Here is a 9,875-nt window from a genome sequence, read left to right on the forward strand (position 1 = left end):
TCCTAGTTGGCAGTGCTTGCCAAGTTTCACAGCCATCAGAGTTGGCACAGGTGGTCGAGTGCGTTGGAATCACACTTTTTTGCATATGGCCCCAAAGTGTGGTGGGGGCCCAAAAATGGTCTATTCCAACGCACCTTACCACCCGTGCGAACTCTAATGGCCATGAAACTTGGAAAGCACATCCACTAGCCTATTTGGCAGTGCTTGCCAAGTTTCATGGCCATCGGAGCTCGCACGGGTGGTCGGGTGTGTTGGAATCGTACTTTTGGCATATGGCCTCAGAGCATGGCGGGGGCCCAAAAATGGTCAATTCTAGCGCACTCAACCACCCGTGTATGTAGCGCTTGCCAAGTTTCAAGGCCATCAAAGCTGGATATATTGGAATTGCACTTTTGGCATATGGCCTCAAAGCGCGGTGGGGCCCAAAAATACTTGTGCAAGCTTCGATGGCCATAAAACTTGGCAAGCACGACCATCTAGCCTATTTGGTGGCGCTTGCACGGGTTTCATGGCCATCAGAGCTTGCACGGGCGGTCGGGTTCGTTGGAATTGCACTTTTTGCATATGGCCTCAAAGAGCGACGGGGGGCCCAAAAATGGTCTATTCCAACACACCCGACCACCTGTGCAACACCTGTGCAAGCTCTGCTGGCCATGACACTTGGCAAGCACATCCAACTAGCCTAGTTGGCAACGCTTGCCAAGTTTCAAGGCCATCGGAGCTCACACGACATAAACATTAACCAAGACCATAACATGGAGGATAAACTTGACCATAAGCATCATGAAACTAGAACCATAAACATTAACCATAAGCATCATGAAACTAGCCCATTACCAAAAGAAAGACCATAAGCATGATTAATTTTTGGGAAGAAATGTCATGCCATCGATCCCTTCAAAAAAGGAGCCTCATGGAGAACTCTACCCACCATATCTCAAAACCATATCATGTAACATATCATTGGAAAGATCTCAATGAGTATTCTAAATCACCAACCCCCGACAAATTCAGAGTTGGTATGCTTAAGTTATAGCTTCGCCACCGAAAAGAAACTTAAAATTTTTCGTAGTGGTAGCCGCATTCTCATTTATCCTAAGGGAATATTCCCTAGAATCCCCAAGAGCTTAAAAGACCACAAAGTGAGTTCAAAATTCTCCTAATGTATTGATCAAAACTATAACCATAATCAAGACCACAAGCATACATAACAATGACCATAACATTATCCAACACCATACCCATATGAATAACCCTAACCAAAGACCATAAGCATACCCATGAGCAAAACATGACACAAAAATGAAAGATAAGAGTGCAGTAGCAATGGTGTAAACGGTCTGGTAAATGAAAAATAACATGGACATAAGAGTGGCCACATACCATAAATAACCCGCCCAAATATGAGCTCAAAAATGGTGATAAAGATATATAAGAAAGATAAAGATGGATAGCTAAACACATCGGACCAACCCAGCTAATCTGAGTTTAGTCCTGCGATGGAAGGTAATCAAGATCCTATGTGTCAAGTGCCTCCCCCTCTGAGTCTAGCTCCATGATAGTAGGAGCCTGCGCTGCTACTCGGCGGGGGAGTACGCTCCAAGGTAGCTCAGGTGGAAGAGGCACAGGAGGCGGGATCTGAGCAGAGTGGCACATAACTCTCTCTAAGCATGTGCCTCATGGGCTATCGACACAAATCGCTGACAGCACTGCCATAGCCTGAAGTCTATCTCCATCGACGAGTCACCTCCTCTACTGTCTCCACTGGTAAGAGATGAGGCTGCGATGAAGACAAGGCTCCATGTGAGTTCGTTGGTGTGGCTGCGAAGAGAAGGAAGCACCATCGTGAGGTTGTTGAGCCATCGTGTCATACACCTCAGATGGGAGCCATGGGACAACCACGAGATCAAAGAAATCTGTTGGGACGTCCTCGAGCCTGCTACCTCTAGCAATGATGGCTGCCTCCAAGTTAGCCCAGGTGGTGTGGGCGCCAGTCATCGTCATGTCTCCTGGGTGGGTAGAGGTCGCTGATGCCAAGCACACCAAATCCACTGCCACACAACACATCGAACAAACTCGCAATTGAGGAAACTGCTCCACGAGGCATGCTAGGTGGAATGTGTGTCCACATCTTAGCGTGTACCCACATGTGGGTGTATCGGAGCCAAGAAAAGTTCGTAGAGCATATCAATGAAGTGTGGAGGAGCAGAGTCGCTCATAGGAATGTGCCAGGAGATGAGTATGACGAGGGTTAGATAGTGTACTAACAACCATCCTCTCGAATGAATACTCTTGCTGTCTTTGATGTCTTGACATGTACACTTTGAATTCCATTTGGTTTTTATTTGGTTCATGGCTCTTGCATGTATTGATAGATTGTCAAAATGAGTCAATGCTTGAAAACCCATGCTTTTATGTGGATGATGAGTGTGAGGAGGGTTAGATAGTGTGATAACAACCATCCTCTCAAACAAATGATCTTGTTGCCTTTGATGTCGTGACATGTATACTTTGAATTTCATTTGATTTTTATTTGGTTCATGGTGCTCGTATGTATTGACAAATTATCAAAATGAGTCAATGCCATGCTTGTAGGGTGAGGAAGCGTTGGTTGCTTCATCTATTTTTGTGCTTTGAGTATGTTGCGTGATTTGCCTTTTATGACTGCATGTTGATTTAAGAAGACTAAAATGATAATACGTGTTAATATATTCAAAAGCTATTACAAGACCTAGTGGTTTGGATGTATGGATGGATTCATCACCTAGAGCACAATAGAGTTTTTGCAGTCGCTCGAGTTTAAGACTTGCTCGGTTATGTTCACTCAGTGTCTTGTAACACTCGCTCTCTCTCACTTGGGAAATATAAGAAACTCGGCCTAAGATATTGTGGGTCCTATACAATCATCATGTGTTTGGGCAGAAGTTCCTATAAGCTATAGCTCCCAGTCCATGTTAAGGTCTACAATGTATTTTATATAAGCTTGTTGAAGCCTTATGTACCCAGTCTCGATCATGTTCTTTTGCTGATGAGCAAGTTGTAATCCCAACTCAAGGAGTCCTCGAGTTGCAACCCAGTAGAATCATAGATTCTAGAGAAAGACAGCTCTGTAATCGAGCCCTTATAGAACATCTAGTGCAATGGAAAGACTACCCTAAAGAGGATGCAACTTGGGAAGATGAAGCTGAACTCTTAAGAGATTACCCCAAATTCATGATGAGATGAGTACATCTCGATTTCTTTAAGGAGTGAAGGATGTAGCATGTCCATCTTCGATAATAATATATATCCATTAATAGATGAAATTATGGTCTTTTTTATAGTATAAAAATTAACATTTAAATAATTGAGCTATTTCTACTTGTAATCTCAAAATTTTGAGCCTAAATTTGAAATCTACATGCGATTTTATCCTAAGATAGAATTTTACAACACTCAAAACGGACATCGAAATAAGTCCCCATGTAAATTTTCAGTATTATGATAAACTTCTGACCTTAATAAATGCATGTGTGGGTGTTTGATTGAAAAATGGACTACACCCTTGTGGACCAGGAAAACACCTCGAACAATTTCACCGAAAAAAATTTGACAGTCGTCGGACGCGTCGACATGCAAATCCAAGCCGATGCCCCAAAAGATGTCTCCTTGGGAAACGTGCATCAAAGGACCTTGCCCTCAACTATACACATTCCAGGGCGCCCACACAAGGACCAAAAACCAGTCGCCCTAGCGGATGGTCTCCACTAGCCGCCATGTGGACACCCAGCAAACCACTGCCCTGGAAGGTACATGGGTACCCCACCTTTGGCCCACTTACAAGCACCACTCTTTCTACAAGCCCATGCAACCACAGACTAGTGTACTTTCACCGTACAACATCCTTTCCACCCCTCTTTGTGCTCTCCTTACTCGTACTCGTATCCGTACCATACCCTATATAAACCCCCCCAGCCCCAAACAATCCGCCATGGTTGTTACTACATGCAAATCCTAGAGCTGGTGCCATTGTTCCAGCCAACCTACCCAAACCCCGATCCTAGAGAGCAGGATGGACACCTTTCAGCAGCATTACCTATACCATCAGTTCCTCCCCAACCTTGCCCCTGGCTCCCACCCGGCCCGAACAATTCGAACAAACCTACTCCTCCTGGCAACAATGATGATGAAATGGGCAGAGTCGAAGACTAGAGCATCCGGACTTGCGGAATTAGGAACATGCCCAAGCAGGTCAAGGTTAAGAAGTTTGCTCAGAAGATAAGGGGGACCACAGATGTGCGCAGCCGAACAAGTACCTATGGAGTTTGGGATCAGGAATGTGCCCAAGCCGAGGAGGATGCTTATAAGATCTCCATGAGACCTCCTAAAAGAGAATAGGGCAACTACCAACCGCCAGATATAGGCCCTAGCTGGCTAACTATAGCCCTGGTTGTCCACACTTGTTTGGACTCCCCTGAACTGCCCAACTCCCCCTAGCGTTACCCTTGTCCTGACATCACTCCCCCCTTTTGGAAGAGTTTTCATTCTCAAAAACAAAGGTAGGCTATCAGATCTTGAGAGTACTGACGTCCTCCCAAGTTGAACCTTCTTCCGATCTATCCTTGCACCTAACTAGACACTATTGTCTAATTCTGTGACAAGTTTGCTTCTCTTGAAAATCTAAGATGCACTCTAGCTCGTGTGGTGAAACCAAAGGCTCAATTAAATCTACAAGAACACCTATATCCACCACATTGGCATCTTTGCCTAGTCGTTTTCACAAACGACTAACATGAAAAACTGGGTGAACCTTGGAATGTTCTGGCAAAGCTAACTTGTAGGCAACACCTACACGCTTAAGTATTGTGAAAGGTCCGCAATACCTAGGCAACAACTTCGGCACTTTGCCCGTCCTCAAATTTTCTGAACTCGGGGAAATCTTGAGAAATACTTGGTCACCTTTTTCAAACGTGACTATGCGGTCTTCGTTCGCATAATGCTTGTAACGATCTTGGGCCCGTTTAACATTTTCCTTTAGTTAGCAATCTTCAGCATATCATTACGATCTTGCAGAAAATCTTTACCCTTTTGAATTCTTTCAGTAGCTAACCCCACAGCTACTAGGGATCAAGGTTGAAAGCCATACATAAGCACAAAAGGACTAAAGCTCGTAGCAACATGCTTCACACTATTATAGGAAAATTCTAGAATTGGTAAGTAATCTTCCCAATTCGTTTGCCGTTTACTCACATATGCCCGTAGAATATCCTCGAGTACTTGGTTGACCCTTTCTGACTGACCATCACTCTGGGGGTGGTCAACAGTGCTCATACTGAGCATTGTGTCCAACCTTTTGAACATTGCTCACCCGAAGTGACTATTAAACTTTTGATCTCTATCAATGACTATATTGGCTGGCAACCAATTGAGTCGATAGATATTCTCAATGAAAAGCTAAGCTAACTCTGGCATTTTCACTGTGGTTTTAGTCGGAATAAACCGAGACATCTTGGTCAACCTGTCCACAACCCAATTAGCATCATGGCCTCTGCTAGTTGTAGGTAGACCTATGATAAAATCCATAGAGATGCTTTCCCACTTACCATCAGGGATCTCTAAGGGTTGTAACAGCCCGCCTATCTTAAGACGCTCATCCTATGAAGTCCAAGCCAATAGAATTGCCTTCTCACTATATCCCACCTGGAGGTCTTCAACCAAATCTGTCAGGCATTTGAAATTTTCAATGATGCAACAAATTTCCATCTCTTTGGACTCAGCCTTAGTATCAAAACTTTTTGCATAAGTACTTATCACCCTTTCTATTTTTTATCTCTTTCTTTTACCTTTTTTAAATCATCATTGGCAACATAACAGGTCATTGAGAGATCAAATATTACCAAAAGGCAACGAGATTCCCATGGACCATACACGTGCAAAATCCATATTACAATCCATTGGTATGGACTATAATTCTTACCATGCTTGTCCAAATGATTGTGTTCTCTATCGACACAAGCATGCAGGTATTGCACAATGTCCATAGTGTGGAGAATCCAGATATAGCAAAGATGTCCACCAAGGAGAAATGGTTCGTGCAAAAGTACTCAGGCACTCCCCTATCATTCCACGAATTCAAACCACATTCAAGTGTAAATCCATGTGGCATCTATCATATCTTGGCATTGAACCACTAGATCCACGGACGATGTTATGGTCTTCCTAATTCCAGGATGACCTGCACTTGGACTATATGACACTCATAAAGTATTTGGTGGCTACTGTCTAAGTCCGAGGGTACACATACTCTTCCTTTGTGTAACAAGTACCCATTATTGATGGAAAAATACTTCCAAACGATTAAGCTCGTCCCTAGAAAGAGAAGAGCTGGGTGTGGAACTATCATCTACACTCACTACTGCGGAGTGGGAGGGATCCTTACATTTAACAAATTTCCACACCTTTGCATATGACTGATCATGTTCGCACTTTCCTTTGAGTGAATCTAAAAAATCACTTTTCAACCTTGTGAAACTCAATGAGTTAACTTGAGGCATGCGACTTAAGGCATCGGCCACCACGACACTGTATCGGCCCTTACGATACCTTAATTGAAAGTCAAATTCTTGGAGGATTTTTGCCCATAGATCTTTACGACCTCCTAGAAGAGAATAGGGCAACTCTCCACCCAACCGCTGGATATAGACCCTAGACGGCTAACTATAGCCATGGACATCCACACTTGTCCGGACTCCCATGAACCACCCAACTCCCCCTAGCCTTACCCTTGTTCTAACAATGCTAAGGAGCATCTAACATGGTCCCTCTCTCTGGGTGATTTGTTCCATTGTACTGACATTAAGGAAGATTGAAGGTTCGGGTCATCAGATTGGGAATCATGAAAGAGTGCACAGAGCGGAAGCAGAGTGGCACTAGAATGTGCTGAACAGAGAGTGCAAGAGAGAGAGATATGGAGAAAACTATGCTGAATATACTGAAGCAAAACAGTCCCAAGCAAGAGACACTCCAAGTCTCATAAGTGAGGGAGCAAAATATGTACAAGACTGAATGAATGATGAGAGGCCAGCACCCACTATATATAGTAGATGTAAGCTGGCCAACTGGAGCTGCAAAACACGCCGACTGGAGCTACTGGACAGGATGACTGGAAAATGCCAGAAAAGCTGGGAAAATTTTCAAAAAAATACTAGAAAAAGGGGTGGCCAGCCCACAAGCAAGGGCCATGCAAAAGGGACCAAAAGGACACCAGAAATGGGCAGAAACTGGGGATGAATGTGCTAACAATCTGACCCACCAAGCATGCCAGGTGTTGGAGCTTGATAACTGCCAAGTCAAAACGCCGTCGAGACGTCAGAGTCATGGCCCAGTCGTCCCAGCGCATTTAACACTATAGTCCAGCCAGTTAATTAGGCCATTATGGATGCAAATCAATCGTGCTCAGAGCACGATGCCATCTCTTGTACTACTCCGCGCATTAAGCAGTATAAAGATGTAATGGAAATTTATACACAGGCTGCTGTTAGCCAGGTGGTGATTAATCATAAATCTCTAGCATTCTGTATATTCGTCTCGTCTACCATTCTGTATATCCATCTTTTAAGTTTTCTTTGTTTATGTTTTTATGCTTTCATACGGGTAATATATGCGAGTCGATATGTCTTGTGTAATCGTTTTGTTTCGTATCTCTTATAAGATGAATACGCTTTTGTTTTTGTGTCAAGTTGGTGTATTGTGGCACGCATAACGAGAGACACTCAGTAGGTTGATTGGGTAGCGATCACCCGACAACATATGGCTAACATTAATTTTTTGTGATGTGTGATTTGTGCCCAAGGTCCTATTTCGTACCCGCTCAATGCGCTTTATGATATATATCTTTGGAATGCCAAGCTTAAAAAGCTTTGGGTGGTGAAGGTGGGGATTTTCTTGTAATGCATACGACCTCCTAGACATTGAGATAGTTTTGGGATAAGGCACCTCGAATATCTAGTGGTGGGCACCCAATGTAAAAAAAGATGCCATGTATATGAGATACTTTTAAATAATGAGAACACACAATCCCATTAATATAGTTGAATATCTCATGGGCACCCAATGTAAAAAAAGAGGCCATGTATATGAGATACTTTCGAATAATGTGAACACACAATCCCATTAAGTCTCAAGTTCTTTCTTATACTCTTGTGTTTATGCTTTCTTCTCTTCTAATGTGCATGTGAGGAAGGATTGCCTTGCCTCTTGATCTTCTCGTGCCTTGCCTCTTGATCTTCTCCATTCTTGCTTACAAGAGAGAGAAGTAAGCATGGTAGGAAGGTAGAGTGGAGCTCTCCATAGCTCTATTTCCTTGTTGCACTCACTTATAAAGATTAGTCTTTGGTGGTGTGCCAACACTAAAGGGTGCAGTATCAAGCTTCTAGCTTTTTTGCCAATATGGACGTGCACAACATTGGGTAGTTCCCTAATACCCTTTCATTTCTTCCTCTCTCTTCCTTAAAAGGTTTGCATAGTTAATTGTGGCAAGCATGCAATCCAACTTCCCATATTTTATGCCACCAATTGTGCCCCAAGTCATTAAAGACAAGTAAATGCTACAACTAATGAGAGACTTCAATGCCCAATCTCCAATTTCCCAAATCTAGCAATTGTGGCCACACCATTCGGTTCTTTTGGCTTTAGTCATCAAAGGCAAGTAAATGATACAATTAATCAGAGACTTCAATTCTCCAGTGTCCCAGACAAGTCATCAAAGACAAGTGAATTCTACAAGTAATGAGAGACTTCAATGCCCAATACTCGAATATCCCAAACAAGTCATCAAAGATAAATGCTATAAGTAATGAGAGACTTAAGTGCCCAATACTCCAATGTCCTAGACAAGTCATCAAAGGTAAGTAAATGCTACAAGTAATGAGAGACATTAATGCCCAATGTCTCAAATCTAGAAATTGTGGCCATTAAGTTCTTTTGGCTCGTCATCATTGACCTTATTGTCATGTTGCTAGATTGGATGAGCCATGAGCACTTTTCATCAGATGGCCTTTGACATCAACAAAGGCCCATAGGGTCATGCATCTTCAAGGCTATAAGTTAATCACCTTCAAAGACGTGTTTGATATAGCCTTCTAGATGCCTTACAACCCCTTTAAGAGGATAACAAATTTCTCTCTCTCTCTCTCTCTCTCTCTCTCTCTCTCTCTCAACTTTTTTAAAAAACACATTGTTCATAGACACAAGATTAGCTACCTATCCTAAGCACCTTCCTTATAATTTCTTCACAATGCCTCAATAATTTTGAGGACAAAATCTACACTAGGAACACACATACACCCAAGCTCTTATTTTGTTCCCAAGCTCTTATTTTGTTCCCATGCAATGTGCTTCATGATATCATGACATTCCCAAAGGCATCACTAAGAAAATCGTATGATATTGTTCGAGTGCATGATGAAATTAGGTCTACTTATGATGAGTATAATTACATGAGATTTATTTTATATTAGCCTATAATGTATTGGAATTTAGGTATTGAAAAATTCATCTTATAAGTATGTATACTTATATGAGAAAGTTATTTAAATGTTAAACAAATATTTAAATGTTAAACAAATATTTAAATGTTAAACAAATATTTAAATTAGAATATTATAATTAGTTTTTACTACATGACGACATACCTGAACGATGTAATTCGGGACCAAGATGGAAAATAATCACTAATGTATACATAGAGTCATGTTTAGGACTTGGGGAGTGCTTGCTCGACTCAGACACAATATCCACACATAGTGAATAATATTTGGTGCCAAAAGGAGTATGGATAAAGGTTTGCCAACATCTTTTAACTTACTAATTCTCTAGCACCCAAGGTCTATGATGTA

This window comes from Cibotium barometz, chromosome 5 (genome assembly GCF_041138505.1).
Source record: "Cibotium barometz isolate CiBa-2024 chromosome 5, ASM4113850v1, whole genome shotgun sequence".
In the NCBI taxonomy this organism is placed as follows: domain Eukaryota; kingdom Viridiplantae; phylum Streptophyta; class Polypodiopsida; order Cyatheales; family Cibotiaceae; genus Cibotium; species Cibotium barometz.